The following is a 16,256-nucleotide window of genomic DNA, read 5'->3' as shown; positions in this document are numbered from 1 at the left end:
CCAAATGGCAGCACACTGTAATAGTAAATGTTATCAATCGTGGTCAAAAACAATCCCGGCCAAGCAGTTCTCGATATGGCTTTGGGAATTAGTGCGGGCGTGTTACAAAGCGACAAATAAGATTGCCAAAGGAAGTAGTTACTGCACTGTTCATGAAAGACAATCATGTAATTTGCTATTTGGAGGTGCTTTCTGTTTGTATTGTTTTGTGCGAAATATTCGTTAGATATATATCTTTCTCGCTCATTTCACGGAAAGTTACACAAACTATATAGGGTAGTACTTTTACATCGGCTTGTACGCATGCGCAAACTGCATTACATTCGAGGGTATACGGATCCTGACGGGTTTCACGCGATAGACGACAAGGGCGTAGATGTACCACTCCCTATGTTTCGGCCTTATAACCAAAATTTGGATTACATTTTCGTGGAGAAATCTTCGATTATTCGCATGAATTCGGCCGGTATAGCACTAGGGAAGCTACGGTGTATATAACAACTATATACAGGTAAGTGCCATCCTTTCAATTTTCATTTAGTGCCTCATAACATGAATTTTTAGGGTATCTTTTGAGCTATAGACAATGTCAATTGATACACACATTATCCTGTGGGAAGTGTATATTGAGTATGTGAAGGTGCACTGTCACTATGCTGTGCGATGTACACTCGCTGCATAGCCCGCCAGCTAACCGTAGTCTCGTAGACAAGGAAAGGGAGGGTAGCGGTGAGCCCGTGTTTTGGAAGTCATCGGCTTGCTGTGGGTGCTGTTAACCGACTTCCATACATATCTAAAGCCGGTAAGAGCTCCAATTTGATGCTCAGCTTAGCTTTTTGATGACTCTACGGATATTTTCAACGTATATGTCAATATTAAGGTAAAATCCAAGGCGAATGATTCTACATGCGTAGCCGTAGGTACATGAAGATCGTTGAATGTTGCTGTGAGTAGGCCTAGTGTAGTGCAGTGGGTAGTCATGTATGTGTAGTGTGCATACCAACTGCAATAGGGTTGCAGCTACAGCACTGGTCAGCAGTGCACTCGTCGCAGTGAAATGAGTGTATGAATGTGAATCTTCATGCATTGCCGACTCGGACCACTGGCCATAGGTGTATAAAGTACCCTATTTGTAGCGTTTCTAGTTGAACTAGTACGCCTGTAGCTGTACAATGTTTGTGGCTACCTGTGGCTACATTGTACATGTAAAAATGTTTCTACAAATTGTATGTAGGGCCTAGGCCTAGGGACTAGGCCTAGTTACATTGTGTCTGGTAGATTTTTGCAACTGGAGAAATACAAGTCATTTCACACAAAAACATGCATATCCATAAGGCAGTGTATACAACCACACGCGTGTGTCTTTACCATCCAGCCACACGAGTGTGGTTGTAGCCATGGCCCCAGTTGCTGGATACAGCCACACTCGTGTGTATAATGTACTGTACTATGTACATATCCACAAACGCGTAGCGGGAATGTGTGTGTGGCCGGCCACATCAACACGCGATCATGCACCACTGCAAAGCAATGAACATGAACCTGCCTCCTAGATTAATCCCATTTAATATTATCACACCATCTAGACAAATTTACTTTTTTTTAATTTTTAACTTTATTCTCATTTTCTTGATTTGATGAGGTAAATTTAAAGTTATAATTGATTTTGATACATCGTGTCGTTATTGAGACTTCACCTTCGTATCGTTCGTTCGGGTACTCGAAAATCGCGCATCCACGATCCAGCGTACACAGGCAGCCGGCGCGCGAGTCCGGGTCCCTCCTGGGGCAGGCGGCACAACTGCGCTGGCTAGGCTGCAGCTGCACTGAGCGATCGCTAGCACACCACCAGCAGTTTAGCGATGTCAATCCAAAGTCCCCCAATTTAGCGGCAGCTGTAACTTTGCTATTAATTCTAAACCCATCATATCAAGCAAACAAGATGAGAATGGAGCGAAAAATGTATTTGTAAAATAACAATATTAAAAGGTATGAAAATGAGGTTACTTTCATCACTTTGTGAGCAAGCTGATTGTGTGGCGTTTACGTGTTTGACATGCACGCACGGCGATCATCTTCTCCGTACCGTGGGTGTACATTGTATCCCTATGTACATGTACATTACACACAAGTGTGGCTGTATCCAGCGACTCGGGCCATGGCTACAACCACACTCGTGTGGCTGGATGGTAAAGACACACGCGTGTGGTTGTATACACTGCCTATCCATAATGTCCATAGTTAACAATATAATCAGTATGTGCAAAATTTCTCACCATAATCATAAATAATGGTGAAGTTATGAGCAAATAAAAACGGTATTTTTCATCCTCACGCTGTTAAACCTTGGCGAAAAAGTGGGTCGCGAGTGTAATGAAAATTCACTGTCAAGCGCACTCCAGTGGGCGGTGCTACTCACTGCGTTTATCACATTCAAAGCGTGCATGTTTCTAAGGCTAAGCGTGCGTCCTTGTCAGCTAGCACACACCTACCCAGCTAGCTGTGCGAGGCCCACTTCGATCCTGCGGCACGCACTTGTACTTGCACTCGCACGCCCTGGTTTTCTTTGTGATGTCAGCAATACTCGGTACATGCATGGTATAATGTACCGCACTATCGCGCTAACTACCATACTGCCCTTACGGTTAGCTGGGAAAATACAACACGGAAAGTGAGCAACCGAGGTCGTACATACGGAGAAATTATGACCCATCATACATATCCATACACACAGACGTATCACAAACGTCGGTCTAACAGCGTGGCGGAGTAAAAGCGCACACAGTAGTGGTGCATATGCGTCACTATAGCTTTTGGTCTACAGATTACATGGAGACACACACTTGTACTCACATTACGTACCGGCGGTGCGCTATGCTGTGCGGAGGCTGAACATCGTACCTATGCATGCAAAACCGACTGGAGCTTTGCGTAAGTGCGCGCCATAACCACGAGTCACGGCGTGTAACTACGTGTCTAAGACTTGTAGGCCCCGCCTCGCTTAGTTCGCTAATGCTGTTACTATGCTGACAAGGGTATCTTAATCGCTTAATTCACGGGTTCATCCCGTGGAAGTAGTTTGAAGTAGTTTTATGATCTGTAAATGCGTAGACCTAGGTCAAAGATGACTTGTGAACTCGCGACTTGTGCGTGAATTTTAAAGGGGATGTCACGCTACCGACACCCTAATGTAGTATTACTAGAGTAATAAGGAATGCCGTGCAAAATCCTGGACTGGGGTGTGCAAACCACATGAAATTGATGTGCCTTAGTTGACATCTAAAGCAAGTGGCCCTTGATTTGACAGGGTTCCATGAATAAGACCACTCTTACAAATAAAAAGTCACTGAAATTCATGAATAAAAATTGCGCATATCAAGTGCGAAATTCAAACTATGCAACTACCTCCACACATGTTCCGAAGAGCACAACAGTGGGCCATGTCGCTGGACCCCCAAAATCATTGTCGCGACCCTCCTGGGTCAACTCGCTTCAGCAGTTCAACGGGTAATTAACGGGTAAGTAAAGTTGCACAGCAATACATATAGACTCGTTTCATTCCAAGTTTCGAAGTTACTTGTCCATTTATGTGCATTGAATCTGTACAGCGTGTATACCTACAGTCATGATGGCAGCTGTTTCTGAGATAACTTGAGCGTTATACACGATATTTATATTTTCCATTCTACCCGTGCCAGAATTTGCGGTATCACCTGGCTGCATGTCTACCCTATTCGTATACGTTGTCATTTTCAGCGAGGGGTATACGTTTCCTTCGTGAATATCTTTATTAATTGTAGAAAACTAAAATATAAGGAATCCCCATAGTCTATGATATTCATTCAATAATCGGTATGCGATTTAAAAAAAAAAATTACGTCAAAAAGTCACCGAAATCTGTGATTAAAATCAGGTGTGTAAGCGTCCATATTGCTTCACTCCTCATCTTCTGCGTGTTATTTGAATGACGATCACTCTCGTATATTAAACAACATAGCGAGTCGGAAAAGTTCATGACCTTGTCGGAGCGGAAGTGACCCCATGCAAAGGTCAAATTATGAGTGAATTACGAAAAATTCTGAAAAATTCAACAATAAGTTCTGGATACCACCAAAACACCAAATTCAACTCAACCATCAGCAAAATACAATGTAGTTAAGTGGTAAAAATCATCTTATTGGTAAAATCAAACAAAATAAAAGACATTTCAATGTGATTTTGCCGTCAAAAGCGAAAGTCGTATATAACGTAAAACAATAGTAGATGTCAGACCGCTGTGCTTAGCACAGCAGTCTGGTCAGGCTACGGTATCACCATGGTTCGTCAACGTGTTGTGTATGCGTTGAATCTCACGCACAGCGTGTGGAGTACATGGAGTACCGCCCTCTCGTAGTGCGATACCGTGAGATGTACTATGTATACAGTTTTGCCCGCGCGTGGCACGCGCGCTAATACGTTCACATAGGCAGGGCAAGCGCACGGGGCCGTACGTCGCGAATGTCGAACCACGGTCACCCGGTGCCGAACAATAGTACAGACGTTCGAACGATGATCGCAGCGGAGCGTATGGCTCATGCACACTATTTTGATTCCGCAACTTAAGATGTCGAATCAAGGGCCACTTGCTTTACACTATACCATTGTAGGCACACACATAGTACACAGCAGCAGGTCAGGGTCCAAAATGGCTGTCATCCATGAACAAAACATTGAGTTGATGTGGTAATTATGATATGGATGTGTTTATATCATGTGATTATGGGTTATTTAGGAAAAGAATGACTGGATATTGATTATTGATGATTCATTGCAACATCAGTTGAGTCCCTTAACAGCTTATGTAAGCTAGACCTGCTTTGTGCCTTGTGCCTTATCTGTGGTCCATATACTATGATAACGGAGTCATGGCAATGGGTGTATTTCATAGACTTACCAGTACTTGGAGCATTAGTTAAACATCCATGCTGTCCCTTATTATTCAACTCTGTCCATCCCTTCTTTGGTAAGAATAAAAGAACAAACCCCACACAGATTCAATGTAGGTTCTACTTTTGTACCTAGTCTTAGTAGTAGTACAAGAAACAGTTGTAGAACCATTCTAAATAGAGTTCTGTGCACTACTCTATAAGATTAGACAGTTATAATGGTATGCAGTACTCATTAGACCCAGTAAAAATAAAATGCAGTTTCTCCTTGTCACGCACATCTCATTCTGTGTTATTTTTTTCACTATTTATTGGTTTGTTTTTTTAATGCAGATCAAGAAAATATCAAGAATTGGTGTGCCAAGCCCTTGTTCATATCTTTTTTGAGTTGACACATCTATTCTTTTGATATTTAGGCCTACTACTTTTCGGGTGGTCGAAAAACACATCGGAAATTCACCTACCGATCATAGTGTCATGCATGCATTGCATTACAATCTCTAATAGTGCGTATTCACTGTAGTACCGCATACTGCCAGCCAAGAATCCTACAAACCTACCAGCAGTTATGTAATACTGTGAGCTTGGATCGTTTGATGGTGCACTGTCGAGAATATCATGTATGTTGTGATTAGGCAAGTTTTTAGCACATTACACACTCACAGGGTGCTACATAACTTCTTTTTTTTTTTACCTCTTGGCACTTGTTGCAAAACACTTGCCTGAACATGAACTATAATTGCCCATAAAAGCGAGACAAAAAAAGATTTAAAAAGATTTAAAAAATAAGATGATATAGAAAATCGCTTGTAAGTCAAGGCCTTAATAAAACACAGTCAGTTGAATAAACAGCACATGTTGATTTGCAGGCTTAAAGGGATCGTACAGTTTTGGTTGACACCTAATTTCAGGTTTCTAACATTTTTTGTTGAAATAATGAGAAACCTCTTATGAAATATGAAAGAGCATGTAATTCTATGAGGAATTCAACGTTTATTTGATGAAAATTGGTTTTGAAATGGCTGAGATATCCAAAAAAGAGCGATTCAAATTAAGTGTAGGACCCACACTTTTAGTACGATTGCTTTGTTTTACTTTGTTTTTGGATGTTTCAGTCATTCCAAGCCCGATTTTTATCAAATAAACTTTGAATTCCTCTTAAAATGGTATGCTCTGTACTACAGTTGAACCTCTCGTATCCGGACAAGTCGGGACCGGGGCTCATCCGGATAAGGGATTTGGCCGGATACGGGAGACTCAATGCTTTATACATGTACATACACATGTACTGATGTAACCCATTGTAGTACCACATGTAGTAATGTATACTGCAACCTTTTCATTGTTACACTCAGTAACAGACCCCAAAATAGAGGTGTATGTTAATGTTGGAAGTAATATGTAATTCATGTGTGTTTGTGTAGGAGTTCTCAAGGAGTTAGGAATCCCCCTCCCCCCCCCCCCCCCCCCCGTAATTATTTAAAAAAAAATCACGGCGAGATTGCGTCCGTATAATAGAGAGATCCGGATAAAGGGAGGCCGGATAAGAGAGGTTCAACTGTATATCATAAGTGTTTTCTTGGTATCTCTCAAACAGTTAAAAGCCCGATTCTCATCTCCACCAATACTGTACCATCCCTTTAAATACATTGGAATAACAGACTTGGTGTGATCATGTGTTGGTGTTGCATTGCATTGGGGTTTCTTTACATAAATTGTTAAGTTGCTGAAATGAAATTCGGGTGGTTGCATCACTCAACAGTTGTTGTCATAGGGCTTTTAGGGCTTGTGGTTGCTTTTGTAGGTTTTGGGGGAGGAAATAAAAAAAAAAATGGTGGCTTCAAAACTTGTTGCTTGCCTAATTTGGTCAAGCATTTTTTCTTGTTTCAAAATACTTTGGGTAAAAGTGGATATTTTTAGGCGAGGAATTTTTTGTGCTCAGCCGAGTAAGATGAATTTCTCATGTTTTTTATTCCAATCCATGGAATTATTACGTTAATTTCTGGAACATCATGCATTAAAAAATATTTGCATTCTTTAAATTTTGCGCTAGCTTCTGATTGCGCAAAATGTGCAAAAATTTCCACGTTTACAGTATGTAGAAGTGGACATTTTCGCACAACCAGAAACTAGCGTAAAAATAAAAGCATGCAAATATTTTTTGACCAATACATTCTCCAGTAGTAGATGTCTCAGATTCCGCAGAATTTAAAACAGGCGAAACTCAACTTACCCTTCGAGTAAGAAAAACTAGTCGCGCGAAATTTTTACAGTAACAGATTTTAATGTTCACTTGCCCCAGGCAATCTGGCTAGCGCTTAAGTTGCACCTTGCACTGTATTTCATGAGCCTGGTTTTAGGGGTTGCAAACTTTTGTACCCTGACTTGGTTTCATACATGTATACTGTAGGTTATGTACCCCGGGCTACAGTATGTACTCTTGTGCTATTAGCGAAGCTGGGATGTTAGTGCTGTTGGCACCACAAATGACTTTAATTTAAAACACGTACAAACTCACCCTAAATATTTCACAATTTAAACACACTTGCATTTGAGTCTTCAATGTCTGGTAGAAGACACTCAAGACACCTTTACACATAAGGGCATAACTCCATCACTTGATTGAAGCTCTGTGCTGGACTCAAGCAGTCGGATGATTGTTGTTTGTAAAATGTTAAATGCTTTGCCATTGAAGTCATTCTAGCGAGTGGTTCACGTGCTCGGTACGTACACGCGTGTGTAACCATGTGCAGCATGCATGCAGCGTGCAGAAGTTGTACTGATCTGGGACAACTTGCCCCTGAAACAGATCGTACGTGACGAGTTGTTATGTCGCGCTTATGAATCGGTAATTTATAAATCACCCTTTCAAGTCTTGCAAGTAATATTTCATGAATGAGTTACGTACAACATAGAATTATCCTTGAAATAAACCAAATCCTTTTAGATCAGAAAAATTGAATTTGTTTTTTAAATGAAGTCCATCAAAACATGAAACCTACCTTGTTATATCGGGTTTCTTGTTAATATATCAGGGTCAAAACGTGAGCTTGGACCAGTAAAATTAACTTGTCATATTCATACAAGGTTTTGTTTTATATCTGACCTCTTAACGAGATTTCACTGTATTCATATGTTGAGCATGCTTCACCTAAGTGCCAAAATGGAGCCTGACATGGCTGCTCGCTTAAAAATAGTAAATAGTAAGGACCTCCCTCATTACTGCTTTGAAACAACCCGGACGAGAAACTACTTTGTATAAAAAAAAAAGTAAATAGTAAGGACCTCCCTTATCGCTTGCGTCAAAAAAACCAGACAAGAAAATATATTTCGTTTTTTTTTTTAAATAGTAAATAGTAAGGACCTCCCTCATCACTGATCTCAAAAAACCTGGACGAGAAACTACTTTCTTTTTTTACTTGGCCTTATATCTGAGTCTACAACGTTCAATAAAAGTTGAAAATTTGCCATTAATTTTGGCACTTTTACACATTTTGGAAGGATTTTACAGCACTGCTGTGTACGTGTATGTATTGTACAGATGACTTTGCTATGATGTGTCATTGTATTGTACCACGACTGACTGCTGCAATTACTATAGCGCAGAGCTTTTAATTCGAGTGATGGAGTTATTTCGAAATATGATGACATAAATGGTATCCCGAGATACCAAATAAAAATCAGCCATTTTGTTGAATTATTTATTTTTTTAAAAAGGTTGTACCCTGGATGCCAAAAAGAGGAAATTATTTTGGTGCTGGAGCTAGCGCGCGCTAGCCACTGCACTGCACTACACTAAAGCACACGTTAGTGGTATCGCAGCTTTCATGCACGCATAGTATAACATGCAGTGGCATGGGAAGGACTATGTACACGCACACAGTGCATGCATTTTTCTCTGACTGTTCTCGAATGGACGTGAGGTGGCGCTACACAACGCGGTAATCCGGGGTACTACGGTACCCTGGGGTAACGCGTGGTGCATCATATACTAAAGGGTCTTAGATGCAGAACCAAGTGTGTTTTGGGTATGAAATATTTACAGTGAGTTTGCACATGTTTGAAAATCATTTACGAGGCAGTACAAAACTTCACTACCATCCTAGCTAGCACAGTATAGCAGGCATTAGTACATAACCTTTGAAATCGAGTCATGCGTATAATATGCATACATGATGTGCGAAGACATGCATTCTCGATGTAGGAACGTATACACGTGCTGTGATGCTTTCTCAGTAGTACTCCGCATGCAGGCCCATAGTACCTGACCCATATTTAGCAGTACGTGGTACGATAGATGAATCTGTATTATTTATTTCTATTATTGCTTTTTGCTTTTAATTTTTTACTTGGCCTAAAATCATGGTAGTTTGAAGGAAAACTGTCTTTGGCTCCCATTTTATATACTTTAACTGTAGCTTAAGGTCCCTCTAGTGTCTAGAGATCATGCCCAGTTCATTTTGCTGCTGAATGTCTTACGCTGCGTTTATTTAACTTGAGAGAGAATCTTGTTTCAAAATGCATTTCAAATGGCATTTACGAACGTGGTATGAAACACAATTTCTTGGGGTACCATGTTTATCTAACCATCATATAATTGCTATTCAAGTGTTGTCACTGTGCAGCTGCTTTGCAGCATTCAACCCGGGAGGTAGAGGTCAACTGCGTAACTTCCAGATATACCTTCATCATTCACGCACAAATAACGAGTAGAACACATAAATTTTGACTGCTTTTCTCTGCAACAGCTGGAAGTTGACCATGGCAGCTCGGAAATATAAATGTGTTTCATAATGACATTGCATTTATCTACTCGCAGAAAGGCAATTCTGGTCTGAAATTTTTCAAATGACCCTTTTAGGGGCATTTCAAATCAGCATTTCCAAACATGTGTGAAATCACGGTTGCATTTATCTATCGCCCGAAAATGCGTCAAACACGTTAAGGATGGTGATTATGCCTCAGAAAATTTTTCGATATATTATGCGCCCTTACATAGTTGTGGAAAGTGTATTTCATAAGTTGCATACAGCTGAGACTTGCATTTGGTAGTTTACAGTACGCGCAATAAGAAACGCCTCCGTCAATTTCGTTTTCCAACGAAAGTTCGTTATCGATCGAGTAGCAACGAAATCTGGACGAAATTTGGACGAAATTTCGTTATCGATCCATTAGCAACGATTCTGACGCTTTGTGGACGCTTTGTGGACGCATTTCACGCACGACCGCCCGCTCAATTCCGTTCGGCAAATGCGTTGCTCGTTCGGAAAATGCGTGTTCGGAGCTCGGCAGTTTCGTCCAAATTTCGTTAGAAGCGTCCGTGATCCAAGGCGCACATGGAATACAGTACACATGTGAATCACTGCAAGATTAGACTCAACAAGTAGCACAGCGGTCGGGAATGAGAACAGTAGACAGGCGTGGAATTCACCTGATACACATAATCATATTAAAAATGGTAACATGTATACATATATCGATGCCGTTTTCATTGAAGCAATTTGTAAAAGTTTTAGTTTCCCTTACCCTAGCTGTAAGTACGGCACCGTTAGCAGATTATTCACTGCATTTAGTGAAAGTCACCTGATACATCACATGGTGGTATGCGGGCTGCATGTAACCAGGGAATGTGCACGTATGGGAAAGGCGAGTGCGCCGTATGTGCGTCGCCATTGCTATGGCATGGCTCGCTCGGCTGAACAAAACAGAGATGTTATACGATGTAGTAGTTCACGTGTTTTGTTTTGTTTTTTACAAGCAGAAAATAAACAACTGTTGATCATGAAATAGACTAAATTACCAATCAGAGATCATTCGGGTTCATAGTATTTAAGAGAAATCACGCAATTTTGGCGAGGGTGAACCCACAGGAACCCACAGGAACCTTATCGTAGAATGCCGACCAAAAAGAAAATGGTTTCACTAAAATTGCGTGTACGTAAAATCCATTTGAGTATAGAAAGAAAATTAACCCCCAAAAAGAGGAAAAAAGAAATTAGAAGGATTTGTTCGCCGTTATTTGGTCATTAATACTTCAGCAATTGCGCGTTACATTGCCCGTTTTTTTTTATTGAATCAGGGCCCTGTTGCATAAAACCCTTACCGCTGGACTTACCGCTCCTTTCTAGCGGTAATTTTTCAAATCAGCGGTAAATTTTGTAATCCTTGATGCTGATTGGCTGTGATGCCTAATTTTGACGGTAGTTACCATTGAAATTCAATGGTAAGTTTTATGCAACGGGCCCCAGAAAAGCAAAAAAAAAAAATATATATATATATATGTATATATATATATGTATATATATATATATATATATATTCAAAACAAGACAATACGTTTAATTCTTAGTTTGATATCGTTTATTTCTTTATTGGACAGAGAGATAATTCAGACGGTACGTGGAATTTTCAAAGCGACTAATTCAGACTGATTCTTAGTTTGACTTGGCTCTTTCTTTCTTTCTTTCTTTCTTTTTTTTTGGGGGGGGGGGTGGGGGTTGAGGGTCATGTTCGTTGTACCCAAGCACCCATAAGGTTCGTTAGTACGAAAATGAAACATTCAGATACACGCGACTTCCCTACAAGAAAAATAGATGTTCGTAAATGTGATAGTCAAATTATGATTCATAATCCGAAAATGCACGAATGTTTGTGATTGGATAGGTGCGTTATTGTCGGATTAGCAAACCTTCGGAGTACTGTAGTATCGAGCCTGTTGTATTCACGGATAAACGAACTTTTGGAATAATGAATTTTATATTCAGAGCAAGACAATAAGTTTAATTCTTATTATAGTTTGACATCGTTTATTTCCTAGTTGTGAAGCGGGAAGCGAGAGATAATTCTGTAAAGAAGTATACAGACGGAACATGAAATATTCAAAGCAGCTATGAGATTAAATCTTAAGTTGTTTATTTGTTTGTTTGCTTGCTTGTTTGTTGTTATGCTCAAGTGTTGGTGTAATCATATATACATTTTTTTTTTTTTTTTTTTTTTTAGGGGGGAGGCATTTTTGTAGTACCCACTGCACGTAAAGTTCGCTGATGCGAAAGTGATAAAATGTTCCGTAACACGCAAATTCCCTACACCATAGATGTTCGTACCTAGTGTGAAAATAAAATGTATTACTATTATTATTTTTTTCCCCATTGTTCGATTAGCAAACCTTCGGAGTGTCAATCCTTTCGTTTTCGGATAAACGAACTTCCTTAACTCACAAAACCACTTTCAGAGTAACAAACTAGTCATTATTTTATTCGGGCATTGAGAATACACGTAGTTCAGGAAAATCTTTAAGGCAAGAATTACGATGGATTCTTAGTTTGAAATCATTTTATTGATTTCCGTGGTGTTCATTATTCCGAAAAAGAAAACGGGTGCGCTATTCCGATGGTTACGGCGTTATTTCGAATCCGAAACACGCATATTCCTTGTGCCTATCCATGTTTGTTGATTCGAAAATGTAATCATGCTGCGGGTAATTGCTATAGGGCCATATATTGTTTTATTTCTGTCTATTGTTATATTATTATTATTATTATTATTATTATCATCATTATTATTATTATTATTACTATCGTCTTTAACATTAACCAATATTTTGATTAACGAGCATTTTGTTGGCTGTTTTTTGTTGTTGTTTTTTTTTTTTGGGGGGGGGGGCATTGCCTGATTAGCAAACCTTCGGAGTGTCAATCCTTTTGTTTTCGGATGAACGAACTTCCTTTCCTCAGACGAAGAAATCAGAGTAACAAACTAGTCATTATTTTATTCGGGCATTGGGAATAGTTCAGGAAAGAAATAGAAGGGAGGAATCCGAAACACGCATATTCCGTGTGCTTATTTATACGTCATGTTTATTGATATGCTGCGGCTAAGGGCCTATTGGAGGTCGTTATACCTCTCGTTTGGTGTACGATTTCTTTCGTTTCATATCACTTTATTTGTTCCCTTCATATTCTTAATCTAAATGTAATTCTTTCAATTGCCTCGCACTGTGTACATGCATTTTCGTAACGGCGATTTCCCGCTTTGCTGCAGTATTTCGAAGGGTGTTTGATGCCAGCCGCTTCGGCGTGCTCTGTGGTAATGTTTATGTAGTTGTCGGGGAGGTTGTTGATACCATGGACCTACGTAGGTCCATGTTGATACTTTGTCTGTTGACATTTATTTTCGTACAGGCAGGGGCGGATCCAGGAATTCTGTACAGGAGGGGGGAGGGGCGCAACTAATATTTCTGGTGCCACTTCCGGGTTTCACTTCTATTTTTTTTTTTTTTTTTCACGATAAATAAATGGGGCGTGCGCCTCATGCGCCCCCTCTGGATCTGCCACTGCTACGTGTTTATCTCGAGTGATGGTGATCGTGTTTCTAAATGTTTATAAAAAAAAGGACATTATCTGAGTGATGCCTGAATATAGTGCAGGTGATGATAATCAACGATGCTGATGTAAAAGACGGCTTGCTGTGGATGCTGAGCGTTTATACGTGCCCTTCGTTTATTTAAATAAGTTTTCCCTCTTTTACTCTTCTTTCCCCTCCCAAGAATGATAAAAAAAGAAAATACTGTACCTACACCTCACAACAAAAGGAACCACGTGTGAACAACCATCGTTAAGTTCAATCGAAACGTTCATTATTAGCAAAGAATAAGGGGAAAACACGAGTGACGGAAAATGATAGAAGCGACGAGATTGTCTTCTTGTGTATAATACGGTCTCTTGGGATTCGAAAAACCCCACCCTCGGATCCCTTTGTGGAAATTTCCACAAAACCAGGTGCGTGCCAGACCCCAGGTGCCAGACGAAAGAATGCGCGCACTGGTGTATAGCAGGGAGGTGTAGTATATCGATCGAAGAACTCGCTGGTGAGTTGAGTTAAAGGAATCATTGCAAAGATGTTCTGATTCTTTCGCCTTTCTTTAGGCGCATACATCGAACAGTCGATTATTGCGTACTTGATCTAAGTACAATGTATTTATATGTTCCCGAGCTGTAAAAAGGAATTGATTAATCACTCAAAAATGCAATCACAGATTATGAAAGGTCTCATATGCCTAGACAAATTCACTGAGATGTCCTATGTGAGATGCAGCCACCACCCGATTAAACAGCAAAATCATGACAGTAAAATTTCACGCTCACCAAAACTGCCTATTACTTTTCATATGAATTTTGGTTATCAACACTCGTTCGTGGATTTGTTTGTTTGCATGTTTTGTGTGTATTATTCCTCGATCCTGAAAGACGTAATAATTATTCGCATCGAACGTAAACTGTTTACCGTAACTAAGCCTATGGCGCATTCGATCCATTCAACTTGCAGTAACCTCTAAGGCAGTAAGTTAGTAGCACATGGTGCATTCCTTTGAACCACATGTTTCGCATATCGGCACATCCAAACACATTAGCGATCGTCGTTATGGCAAACTTTCCGATTACAGTCAAGGGAGAAGAAATCGTAATACTGTACATGTACTTACGAAAGTGATTATGCTTAAGATCAAATAAAATGAAGAAGTTTGAAAACAACTTGGCAACACTCAATCAAGTTTTTCATTCTCTCACACAAAAGCTCTCTTGAGAAAATGAAAGCATTCCCCCTCCCCTGCTAGATAATGGAAGTTTTCATTACTAGCCCAGCAAGTTTTGGGAGTGTACATGAATGTTTTTAGGATAGAGTCAAAAGGGACCTAAGCTTTCGATTATAGCAGAATCTTCGTCAGAAGCAAAATGGCAAATAGGCAGAAAAAGCAACCACACACATGTAAAGCGACTTCACACAACAAGAACAGTCAGGACAAAGGGACACGGAACAAAGAAAACAAAAGGAGAGGGTAGGAAGTCATGGGCAAGGAGCCCAACAGGTAAAGGGAAGGGGATTAGAGCAGGAGGATGGACAGACAAAAGGCAGGGGAAGGTAAGTAATGGTCGCCGTGAGGGCCAGGGGGCAACCATTGAAGGAAAAGGATGAATATGGAGGCAACATCAAACAAGATAAGGAACAACAGAGAGATAAAGAAAGGTAAAGCGTGAAATAGCAACAGCAAAGGGGGGGGGGGGGGTGAGCAAACAGCAAGCCCTAGAAAGGATCTGTACAAGTACCAAGAGGATGCAACAAAATGAAAGTGAGAGTCAATCAACAAATGCAATTAACCATATCAAAGTATGGTATAAATACAGTAATAATGATGATATTGACAAAACAAATTAGAATAATAATCATTAAAGCACATAAAAAAGGGGGACACAAAGTCCATGGGAGAGAAAATGTATACTTGCAAAGCAAGTATCAATAGGCAAAATAAATACATTTCAAAGAGCTGGTTCATATGAAATCACCTTTGATTTATGATTTTACAAACAAGAATTTTCATCGCTTACCTATTTCTTTTATTACTTTCGTAATGTCATGATATTTCATGATGGCATGCGTTCTGTCTTTACATGGCAAGATAGGGGTTTTTTTTTTCCATCCAAGGTCAAAAGAAGAAAGTGATAGAAAGATAATTGAAAGGATAGAATGAAACACCTACTCAGCAGGCTCTTGATATAACGCAAAAGCAATTCATCAGAAATGCAGTACAGTTCTAAATAATTTATCAGTGGAAAAAAGAGCAAAGAAAATGGGATTTCGAGTTCAATAGGAGTAGGAACATCGCAATTTACAGACTTGGACCTGATGCAAACATTGTCTAGCTTCTGGTTGAGTTTCTTCAGAGACATAAATTTTGGTAGCAGTAAACCAGAGTGAACAAGCAAAAGGATACAATTAAGTGAAAAAAAAATAAAATGCAGGTCTCTAGACCACTCCAGTGCACGATCGAGCGAGCAACACTAAAACAGCCCCCAGGGCCAGGCCATGTCGTCAGTGTCACTCTCGTCTTAGATCATACAGGCCTACATTGTACATACATCGTTTCGTACTCGTCATCGCCAACGTCATGATGGTCGGTCACACAAAATAAATTGCATCATCATAAGAGCTCTTATATCAACACCACTAGATAGTAGAATCATTATCATTATCACTATCATTCCAGTCAATCTCATCCAAAGCGAAACCCTCAAAATCCTCAAAATCATCGTGGTTAATACTCTCACAAAACACATCTGTAAACGATTCAGACATCGCAGACCTAGCTACACATCTTGCACACAAAAATGAAATGGAGGTGGAAAACTACGATGAATACACAAAAAAATATCGACGATGGCATTTTACCGTAGCAGAAAATACACAGAGTATCTTGCACCGGAAAAAAAAAATGGATGTGGAAAACTACGATGAGGAAAACTAGGGTGAAAACCCGATGCGTGAAGACGAACGATG

General features: G+C 40.0%; 1 protein-coding gene across 2 annotated transcripts in view; it reads left to right on the top strand.

Annotated features, from left to right (window-relative positions):
• The first annotated feature begins 359 nt into the window (after positions 1–359).
• The window catches only part of LOC140239322 (guanine nucleotide-binding protein subunit beta), a 69,488-nt gene continuing 53,591 nt past the window's right edge, over positions 360–16,256 (top strand). Inside the window, exon 1 of one of the 2 annotated variants that reach the window (XM_072319193.1) lies at positions 360–511. The gene's annotated coding sequence lies outside the window, so the exon portion shown is untranslated. Of the gene's footprint in view, positions 512–709; positions 803–16,256 lie in introns of those variants that run through there. The other variant, XM_072319194.1, reaches the window with a different exon arrangement.

Source organism: Diadema setosum, chromosome 15 (genome assembly GCF_964275005.1).
Source record: "Diadema setosum chromosome 15, eeDiaSeto1, whole genome shotgun sequence".
Taxonomy (NCBI): domain Eukaryota; kingdom Metazoa; phylum Echinodermata; class Echinoidea; order Diadematoida; family Diadematidae; genus Diadema; species Diadema setosum.
Note: the sequence above shows the minus strand (reverse complement) of the source record. Positions and strands in the feature narration are given on the sequence as shown.